Below are 11,558 nucleotides of genomic sequence, written 5' to 3'. Positions count from 1 at the left end.
ATGCTTAGTCCACAGCAATTTTAGTTGCCTATAACATATGAATTTACTAAAAACAGCGTAAGTAGATTGAGTAAACTTTTTTGTTTTCATTAGCACACCCTATGGAAAGCCATGCATTGAAATCAGTATATAGCTGCATCCATTCAAGTCAGTTAGGCTATGATTGAGATCTTGATAAATCATTCTGACATTTGCAGTTATTTGTGATGAGCATTTTCATGAGGAAAGACAAAGCAAATAATCAGTTATGTTATTTCAAAGTGTTCATTCAATGCCACATGAGAAGGCAAGCGGTACTTATTGTCTGCCCATACTATACTATACCTGCTAGGATGCATCCATGAAAAGCAGGTATCATGTACTGTATGTCGCAATATGATAACACTATTAAAATTGCAGAAAACTCCTCATCAGAGCTGGTAATGCTAGCTTCACAAAATGTAAGCCTTGAATTGAAAACTTTGGCTGTCATGATAGTGCTGTTTTTCTTAGATTAATTAGAACTAGAGTTGAGCGAAACGGGTCGAAAAAATGTAAAAGTCGCCGACTTTTGGCAAAGTCGGGTTTCATGAAACAAAACCCGACCCTAGGATGAGGTCGGCCACGAGGTCGGCGACTTATGCGCCAAAGTCGCGTTTCAAAAGTTTGTTTTGCGCTCTTTTTCAGCCAATCAGGATCCACGGACACTGTGGGCAACGTGATGACATAGGCACGGGTCACCACCATCTTTCAGAAGGGCATGCAAGTGATTGGCTTGCTTTGGGGGGCGTCACAGGGGGTATAAAAGGGCGTGCACGCCGACCGCCATGTTACTCATGCTGATCTCAGAATAGGGAGAGCTGCTGCTGCTGCTGATTTTGTAGGGAGAGCGTTAGGCAGGGAAGAAGACACCAAAAACTGCTTCTGCTGCTAGCGATTTTGCCTGTACAACACACCAGTCACTGTGCAGTGCAAGGGGAGGCTATATAGTGGTGTATCAGTGGTGTTGGTTGTTGGGCTGCCTTCTAAGGCTTCCTGACATTCCTGCATTGCTGTTTACCCACTGCTCCGCAAACTGCTTTTTTAAAAGCAATCCCAATTTTTTTTTTTGTCCTGCTGAGAAGAAAAAAAAACTGCTTCTGCTGCTAGCGATTTGGCCTGTACAACACACCAGTCACTGTGTGTGCAGTGCAAGGGGAGGCTATATAGTGGTGTATCAGTGGTGTTGGTTGTTGGGCTGCCTTCTAAGGCTTCCTGACATTCCTGCATTGCTGTTTACCCACTGCTCCGCAAACTGCTTTTTTAAAAGCAATCCCAATTTTTTTTTTTTTGTCCTGCTGAGAAGAAAAAAAAACTGCTTCTGCTGCTAGCAATTTGGCCTGCACAACACACCAGTCACTGTGCAGTTCAAGGGGAGGCTATATTGTGGTGTATCAGTGGTGTTGGTTGTTGGGCTGCCTTTTAAGGCTTCCTGACAGGCTGGCATTACTGTTTACCCACTGCTCTGCAAACTACTTTTTTAAAAGCAATCCAATCTCCCTTATCCTCTAGTCACTTTTGTCATAGCTGTGCCATCGAGCCTGTGACATAGCGCTCAGATATCATTGGGCCTCACACAATCCAAAAGTGTCCAGTGTCCACAAGTGTCTGCAGAAATTCAAAATCTCCCTTATCCTCTAGTCACTTTGGTCACAGCTGTGCCATCGAGCCTGTCACATAGCGCTCAGATATCAGTGGGCCTCACACAATCCAAAAGTGTCCAGTGTCCACAAGTGTCTGCAGAAATTCAAAATCTCCCTTATCCTCTAGTCACTTTGGTCACAGCTGTGCCATCGAGCCTGTCACATAGCGCTCAGATATTCATTGGGCCTCACACAATCCAAAAGTGTCCAGTGTCCACAAGTGTCTGCAGAAATTCAAAATCTCCCTTATCCTCTAGTCACTTTGGTCACAGCTGTGCCATCGAGCCTGTCACATAGCGCTCAGATATTCATTGGGCCTCACACAATCCAAAAGTGTCCAGTGTCCACAAGTGTCTGCAGAAATTCAAAATCTCCCTTATCCTCTAGTCACTTTGGTCACAGCTGTGCCATCGAGCCTGTCACATAGCGCTCAGATATTCATTGGGCCTCACACAATCCAAAAGTGTCCCGTGTCCACAAGTGTGTGCAGAAATTCAAAATCTCCTTTATCCTCTAGTCACTTTGGTCACAGCTGTGCCATCGAGCCTGTCACATAGCGCTCAGATATTCATTGGGCCTCACACAATCCAAAAGTGTCCAGTGTCCACAAGTGTCTGCAGAAATTCAAAATCTCCCTTATCCTCTAGTCACTTTGGTCACAGCTGTGCCATCGAGCCTGTCACATAGCGCTCAGATATTCATTGGGCCTCACACAATCCAAAAGTGTCCAGTGTCCACAAGTGTGTGCAGAAATTCAAAATCTCCTTTATCCTCTAGTCACTTTGGTCACAGCTGTGCCATCGAGCCTGTCACATAGCGCTCAGATATTCATTGGGCCTCACACAATCCAAAAGTGTCCACAAGTGTGTGCAGAAATTCAAAATCTCCTTTATCCTCTAGTCACTTTGGTCACAGCTGTGCCATCGAGCCTGTCACATAGCGCTCAGATATTCATTGGGCCTCACACAATCCAAAAGTGTCCAGTGTCCACAAGTGTCTGCAGAAATTCAAAATCTCCTTTATCCTCTAGTCACTTTGGTCACAGCTGTGCCATCGAGCCTGTCACATAGCGCTCAGATATTCATTGGGCCTCACACAATCCAAAAGTGTCCAGTGTCCACAAGTGTCTGCAGAAATTCAAAATCTCCCTTATCCTCTAGTCACTTTGGTCACAGCTGTGCCATCGAGCCTGTCACATAGCGCTCAGATATCAGTGGGCCTCACACAATCCAAAAGTGTCCAGTGTCCACAAGTGTCTGCAGAAATTCAAAATCTCCCTTATCCTCTAGTCACTTTGGTCACAGCTGTGCCATCGAGCCTGTCACATAGCGCTCAGATATTCATTGGGCCTCACACAATCCAAAAGTGTCCAGTGTCCACAAGTGTGTGCAGAAATTCAAAATCTCCTTTATCCTCTAGTCACTTTGGTCACAGCTGTGCCATCGAGCCTGTCACATAGCGCTCAGATATTCATTGGGCCTCACACAATCCAAAAGTGTCCAGTGTCCACAAGTGTGTGCAGAAATTCAAAATCTCCTTTATCCTCTAGTCACTTTGGTCACAGCTGTGCCATCGAGCCTGTCACATAGCGCTCAGATATTCATTGGGCCTCACACAATCCAAAAGTGTCCAGTGTCCACAAGTGTCTGCAGAAATTCAAAATCTCCCTTATCCTCTAGTCACTTTGGTCACAGCTGTGCCATCGAGCCTGTCACATAGCGCTCAGATATCAGTGGGCCTCACACAATCCAAAAGTGTCCAGTGTCCACAAGTGTCTGCAGAAATTCAAAATCTCCCTTATCCACTCGTCACTTTGGTCACAGCTGTGCCATCGAGCCTGTCACATAGCGCTCAGATATTCATTGGGCCTCACACAATCCAAAAGTGTCCAGTGTCCACAAGTGTGTGCAGAAATTCAAAATCTCCTTTATCCTCTAGTCACTTTGGTCACAGCTGTGCCATCGAGCCTGTCACATAGCGCTCAGATATTCGTTGGGCCTCACACAATCCAAAAGTGTCCAGTGTCCACAAGTGTCTGAAGAAATTCAAAATCTCCCTTATCCTCTCATCACTTTGGTCACAGCTGTGCTATCGAGCCTGTCACATAGCGCTCAGATATCAGTGGGCCTCACACAATCCAAAAGTGTCCAGTGTCCACAAGTGTCTGCAGAAATTCAAAATCTCCCTTATCCTCTCGTCACTTTGGTCACAGCTGTGCCATCGAGCCTGTCACATAGCGCTCAGATATTCATTGGGCCTCACACAATCCAAAAGTGTCCAGTGTCCACAAGTGTGTGCAGAAATTCAAAATCTCCTTTATCCTCTAGTCACTTTGGTCACAGCTGTGCCATCGAGCCTGTCACATAGCGCTCAGATATTCATTGGGCCTCACACAATCCAAAAGTGTCCAGTGTCCACAAGTGTGTGCAGAAATTCAAAATCTCCTTTATCCTCTAGTCACTTTGGTCACAGCTGTGCCATCGAGCCTGTCACATAGCGCTCAGATATTCATTGGGCCTCACACAATCCAAAAGTGTCCAGTGTCCACAAGTGTGTGCAGAAATTCAAAATCTCCTTTATCCTCTAGTCACTTTGGTCACAGCTGTGCCATCGAGCCTGTCACATAGCGCTCAGATATTCATTGGGCCTCACACAATCCAAAAGTGTCCAGTGTCCACAAGTGTCTGCAGAAATTCAAAATCTCCTTTATCCTCTAGTCACTTTGGTCACAGCTGTGCCATCGAGCCTGTCACATAGCGCTCAGATATCAGTGGGCCTCACACAATCCAAAAGTGTCCAGTGTCCACAAGTGTCTGCAGAAATTCAAAATCTCCCTTATCCTCTCATCACTTTGGTCACAGCTGTGCCATCGAGCCTGTCACATAGCGCTCAGATATTCATTGGGCCTCACACAATCCAAAAGTGTCCAGTGTCCACAAGTGTGTGCAGAAATTCAAAATCACCTTTATCCTCTAGTCACTTTGGTCACAGCTGTGCCATCGAGCCTGTCACATAGCGCTCAGATATTCATTGGGCCTCACACAATCCAAAAGTGTCCAGTGTCCACAAGTGTCTGCAGAAATTCAAAATCTCCCTTATCCCCTCATCACTTTGGTCACAGCTGTGCCATCGAGCCTGTCACATAGCGCTCAGATATCAGTGGGCCTCACACAATCCAAAAGTGTCCAGTGTCCACAAGTGTCTGCAGAAATTCAAAATCTCCCTTATCCTCTCATTACTTTGGTCACAGCTGTGCCATCGAGCCTGTCACATAGCGCTCAGATATTCATTGGGCCTCACACAATCCAAAAGTGTCCAGTGTCCACAAGTGTGTGCAGAAATTCAAAATCTCCTTTATCCTCTAGTCACTTTGGTCACAGCTGTGCCGTCGAGCCTGTCACATAGCGCTCAGATATTCATTGGGCCTCACACAATCCAAAAGTGTCCAGTGTCCACAAGTGTCTGCAGAAATTCAAAATCTCCCTTATCCTCTCGTCACTTTGGTCACAGCTGTGCCATCGAGCCTGTCACATAGCGCTCAGATATTCATTGGGCCTCACACAATCCAAAAGTGTCCAGTGTCCACAAGTGTGTGCAGAAATTAAAAATCTCCCCTGTCCTATAGACACCTTGTACCTTGTTTTACATTACTATATAGTTTGTTGGATTTTGTCTACATTTCTACCAAAAATGAGGAAGGCTGGTGGAAGAGGCCGTGGAATTGGGCGGGGGTTGGCAGCTGTAATGATGGTGTTGGTGGTGGATCCGATGGTAGTGGCAAGAGCAAAATAGGACCGAATGCAGGAGGTGTTGAGCCTGTGTCATCGTCTGGCTACATAAGGCCTCGAACGCTTAGTTTTCTAGGAGTTGGCAAACCGCTTTTAAAGCCAGAGCATCAGGAAAAAGTTTTGTCTTACATTGCTGACTCAGCCTCCAGCTCTATCGCCTCCTCTTCTTCAGTTGTAAAAAGTAAAAGCACTGAGTCGTCATTGGAGGCTCATGTTCATGAACCACACCTTTCCTTGTGTCCTTCACCCCAACCAAGATTGAAGGATGACGCAGGCCATAGTACTGATTACTCCATGGAGCTGTTTTCACATACCATGCCTGGATTATCAAGTGAAATGGTGAATTACCCAGGCCAAGATGAATCTGACATGGAGTGCACTGATGCACAGCCGCTGATGGATGATTCTGCTGGTACATTCACTCAGAGCACTACATTGTCCTCGCAGTGTACAGAGCCAGATTCTGACCCTGATGAGACTCAGGTGCCCCTTCCCGCACACTATACCACCATACACGGTGACACAGAGGAAGGTGCACATGACATAGAAGAGGAGGTGATGGATGACCCAGTTGTTGACCCAGATTGGCATCCATTGGGGGAAGAGGGTGCTGCTTCCAATAGCTCAGATGAGGAGCATCCACAGCAGACATCGACATCGCAACAGCTGTTATCTGGCAGGCCCGGAGCACTCCAAAGACAGGTTCCAAACATCAAAAGAGTTGCTGGACAGCTTGTCCAGAGGGTCAAAAGATTACAGCGTGCTAGGCCGCAAAATGTCTGCCAAAGTAGGAAGAGTGCAGTGTGGCACTTTTTTGAACAAAATCCTCATGATCAGGCCAAGGTTATCTGTAAGAAGTGCGCAAAGACCTTTAGCCGAGGGAAAAATCTGAAAAATTGGAATACCAGTTGCATGCTTAGACATTTAACCAGCATGCACTTGCAAGCGTGGACACAACACCAAACCTCAGGTGCCACATGTGCAACTGATCACAACGAAAGTAGTCAGCAACGCTACATTGTTTCCCCCACTGTAAGCCCACCGGTTAGCACAGCAGCAAATGTTGAGGTGTCGTTGCAAGGCCACAGCAGTCAGGGAATCCCACTGTTATATCAACGAAAGACTGATTCTAGGCCATCAGAAAGAACAACAACTCCATCACCATCATCAACCCTCTCTCAGTCCGCCCTGACCACCGCTACTTCCACCATATGCAGCTCTCAAGTCCAGCTCACCCTCCCAGACACTATGAGTAGGTCAAGAAAGTACTCAGTCTCTCATCCGCGTACACTGGGTTTGAACGCCCACATTGCCAAACTAATCTCGTTTGAGATGATGCCCTTTCGGTTGGTGGAAAGCACAGCTTTCCGCGAACTCATGGCCTATGCAGTACCACGCTATGACCTACCCAGTCGCCACTTCTTCTCTCGCAAAGCCATCCCAGCCCTCCACCATCATGTGAAAGACCGCATTGTCCATGCACTCAAGCAGTCAGTGAGCGGAAAGGTGCACCTCACAACTGATGCATGGTCCAGTCAGCATGGCCAGGGCCGTTACGTGTCCATCACTGCGCACTGGGTTAATGTGGTGGATGCAGGGTCCACAGGGGACAGCGGTGGTGGGACAGTGCTGCCTAGCCCACGGTATAGGAAACAGTTGGCTGTAGGCGTTCGACCCTCCTCCTCCTCCTCCTCCAGAAGCGAAAGCTCGTCCACAGAGCGCAGTCGTACGAGCACTCCATCTGCAGCTGCCACTGTTGCACACGATGTGTCCCCCTATCGAGCAGCTAGTGGAAAGCGTCAGCAGGCTGTGTTGCAGATGATGTGTTTGGGCAACAGACACACCGCCGAGGTGCTGGCCGAGTACTTGAAGCGACAAACTGAGTCATGGCTGGGCAGTGTACATCTTGAGGCAGGCAAGGTAGTTAGTGATAACGGCCGTAATTTTGTGGCAGCCATAGCCCTTTCAAAACTCAGCCACATACCTTGCTTGGCTCACACCTTGAACCTGGTGGTGCAGTGCTTCCTCAAAAATTATCCGGAGTTAACAGCCCTGCTCCAGAAGGTGCGAAGACGGTGCGCGCACATCCACCGGTCGCCTGTACACTCCGTTCGTATGCAGAAGCTGCAGCGATTGCTCCACCTTCCCAACCACCGCCTCATTATCGACATTGCAACAAGGTGGAACTCCACCCTGCACATGGTGGAGCGGCTGTGCGAGCAGAGGCAGGCCATAATGCATTTGTGGGAGGATACACGGCCAGGCACTTTGAGAGCAGACATGGAGTTGACAGGTGTGCAGTGGTCGAAGCTGAAAGACCTCTGTAAAGTCCTTCAGTGTTTTGAGGAATGCACACGGCTGGTAAGCGCAGACGACGCCATCCTAAGCATGAGCATCCCACTTATGCGTCTGCTCATGCAAACTTTGACGCACCTTAAGGAGCAGGCGTCTGCAGCCAATGTTGATGAGGAGGAAGAGGAGGAGGGAATCCTTGATGACATTCAGCCATTGTCTGCTCAGGGACCTCTCCTGGACGAGGTGGAGGAAGAAGAGGAGGAGGAGGAGGATGATGGGGATGATTACTTAGGGGAGGAGGATGCATCTCGTGGGGCAAGTGAAAATGTTGGCGTGGCAAGGTCTGGTACAGGGTTTGTGCGTGACTGGAGGGATGTGGATTTGCCAGAAAGTGCTCCTCCACCCAGCACTCGCAGTGCATCATTGACACCGGGAACATTGGCCCACATGTCAGATTATGCCTTGCAGATCCTAAAAAGGGACCCCCGCATTGCCAAAATGATGAACGATGACGACTACTGGTTGGCCAGCATCCTGGATCCACGCTATAAAGGCAAATTACAAAACATCATGCCACAGGAGAACCTTGACCTAATATTGGCTAATAAACAAGCAACTCTGGTAAATTGGTTGCTTGAGGCATTCCCAGCACACAGCAGCGGTGATGCTGCTCACACGAGCCGTACGGGCCGGGGGCAGCTTGGCAGAGGTGTTCGTGGTGCACACAGCAGAAGTGGCGTTGGAGACAGGGGTTTCATGACAATGTTGTGGACTGATTTTTCAAATACCGCTCACACAACTGGTAATACTGCATCGATGGAAAGTGACAGGAGACAGCAGTTGTCAACTATGGTAACAAACTACTTTTCCTCCCATATCGATGTTCTCCCACACAGGTCATTCCCCTTTGACTATTGGGCCGCTAAACTGGACACCTGGCCTGAATTGGCCCAATATGCCTTACAGGAGCTCGCTTGCCCAGCTGCAAGTGTGCTATCGGAAAGAGTCTTCAGTGCAGCTGGATCAATCCTGACAGAAAAAAGGACCCGTCTGTCAACCCAAAATGTGGATGATCTAACCTTCATTAAAATGAACCATGCATGGGTTTCCAAGGATTTTGTCCCACCTTCCCCTGATGACACATAGGGTGACAGAAAAATGGCTTGCTTTGGTCCACCTCTTCCTGGGACTTCACCTATTTCGCCTTTTGCATCAGCTGAATGTCCAACATCAACATATGCCACTTTCTAAAACTCCCTAACTGTGCTGCCTCCCCCCCATGGCCGGGGTCACCACCTAGCGCACGACACCGTGCGAGTGCCGTTGCCCTGGACAGGTGGGTAGGCCGACTCTTGGTCGCGGGCACTGGCACAGGGTCCCTCATAGTGCAATCAAGTGTCTCTGACGGTGGTGGTGCACACCCGCCGTCAGACACACCGCTGTACTATGAGGGGCCCAGTGCCAGTACCGACGCCCATGAGTGGGCCCCCCTTGCTTGGGCAGGGCCCCAGCATTTGCAATCTTTACCTCTCCCTGCTCCTCCGCTGTGTAATCTGGGCCGTCAAATCCATACTGTGCCTGACACCGTCTGAGCCTGCCTCCTGATGTATAGACATATATTTTGAATGTGTACGCTATCCATACATGTTATCCGGGGAAACGGTACCCTTTCTAACCTTTGTGCAATCACGTGCAATCCATACTGGGCCTAACACCGTCTGAGCCTGCCTCCTGCTGTATAGACATATATTTTGAATGTGTACGCTATCCATACATGTTATCCGGGGATACGGTACCCTTTCTAACCTTTGTGCAATCACGTACAATCCATACTGGGCCTAACACCGTCTGAGCCTGCCTCCTGATGTATAGACATATATTTTGAATGTGTACGCTATCCATACATGTTATCCGGGGATACGGTACCCTTTCTAACCTTTGTGCAATCACGTACAATCCATACTGGGCCTAACACCGTCTGAGCCTGCCTCCTGATGTATAGACATATATTTTGAATGTGTACGCTATCCATACATGTTATCCGGGGATACGGTACCCTTTCTAACCTTTGTGCAATCACGTGCAATCCATACTGGGCCTAACACCGTCTGAGCCTGCCTCCTGATGTATAGACATATATTTTGAATGTGTACGCTATCCATACATGTTATCCGGGGATACGGTACCCTTTCTAACCTTTGTGCAATCACTTGCAATCCATACTGGGCCTAACACCGTCTGAGCCTGCCTCCTGATGTATAGACATATATTTTGAATGTGTACGCTATCCATACATGTTATCTGGGGATACGGTACCCTTTCTCACCTTTGTGCAATCACGTGTAATCCATACTGGGCATGAGAACGGCTGGCGAGCTGTTAAGCAAGCTACAGCACCTGTTGGTTGCACACGTAAGTTTTTAATTTTTTCAGGAATGACGGTTAGGCCTAATTCCGGAACTGCGGTTGACCTGCACTTACTGGGAAATCATCGTTCGCGGGTAATAATTGTAATCACAGATCCCCATCACTAACGTTGTTCAGGTTATCTGCACCTGTAAGCGACAAACGCTGGCCTTTTCAGTGTAGCGCACATGCAGCCACGGACATGTAAGGGCATGACACACCAGTTATTGGCCAATCTCATGTGCCAGAGCCTCACGTGTCCCTCTAGTAAGCCGGACTCGGACCGCGGGGCATGACGGAGTCTCGTTCGTTAACGGAATTAAGCTTGCAATGTGTGCATCTGTTCTGTAGCTGGCATGGTTGAGGTTGCCCGTGTTGAGTCAAATTACGCAGTAGGCTCCACTCCTGGTGGTGCCCTTCTGGACATTCCTTTAAGGTTCAGCTTTGCAACCATACTGCCCACGTAAAACAAACACTTTGCCTTCATGAACGCTGTTTGGAGGGTCATGACTCGTGGGAATAACGCTGCCCAATCAGTTAACCTGCTAGAGAGATCCTTCGTTGCTCCCAAGCATGACATCACACTCCCTAGGAGGAAGGTAATGCCACTGTGGCGACCGTACTCCTGGGGGCGACACAAGTGCACTGATGCCCAGCCACTGCTCGATGAATCTGCTGGTACATTGACCCAGACCACTACATTCCCCTCGCACGCTACACGGCCTGAATCTGACCCTGATGAAACTCAGGTTACCCTTCCCATATACAGTTCCATCTTACACGGTGACAAAGAGGAAGCTGCAGATGAAAGTGCAGGTTCGGCCCACCCGCCATCAGACACACCACCGTACTATCAGGGGCCCTGTGCCAGTGCCATCGCCAACGAGTGGGCCCCCCCTGCTTGCTCAGGATCACAGCACTTGCAAGGTTGAAATACTGTGCAGTGAGATGGAAGATGGGGACGACGAGGAGTCCAGACTAGTACAGGGATTCCCTAGCGAGGAGACTTATTTGATTGTTTTCAATGTTGGGACAGCAATTTTTGGGGAGCACTATACTCTGGAGAATGATAGATGGGGCCCACCATACACTGGAACATTCCAAAGGTGGACATCAGACACTGGAGCAGCATTTACAGGGCACATTATACACTAGAGCATTAGAAATGGGGTCCATTATGTTTGGAGCATTATTTGGGCCCATAAGACAGTGGAGCTTCATCCATGGGGACCAACATATACTGTAGCATTATGTGGAGCTCATCATATACTGTTTCAAACATTATATGGGACCAATGATTCTGTATGGAGAAATAGATGGGCCTCGTCATGAGATGTAAAAAGTGAAGTATTTTTCATTGTACTATACCGCTATTTCTCTGCCGTATCGGAGCATGATGAGTTGTGGT

Source organism: Dendrobates tinctorius, unplaced genomic scaffold (assembly GCF_039654945.1).
Source record: "Dendrobates tinctorius isolate UK_male_01 unplaced genomic scaffold, ASM3965494v1 ptg000035l, whole genome shotgun sequence".
Lineage (NCBI taxonomy): Eukaryota > Metazoa > Chordata > Amphibia > Anura > Dendrobatidae > Dendrobates > Dendrobates tinctorius.
This window is presented reverse-complemented; position numbering follows the sequence as displayed.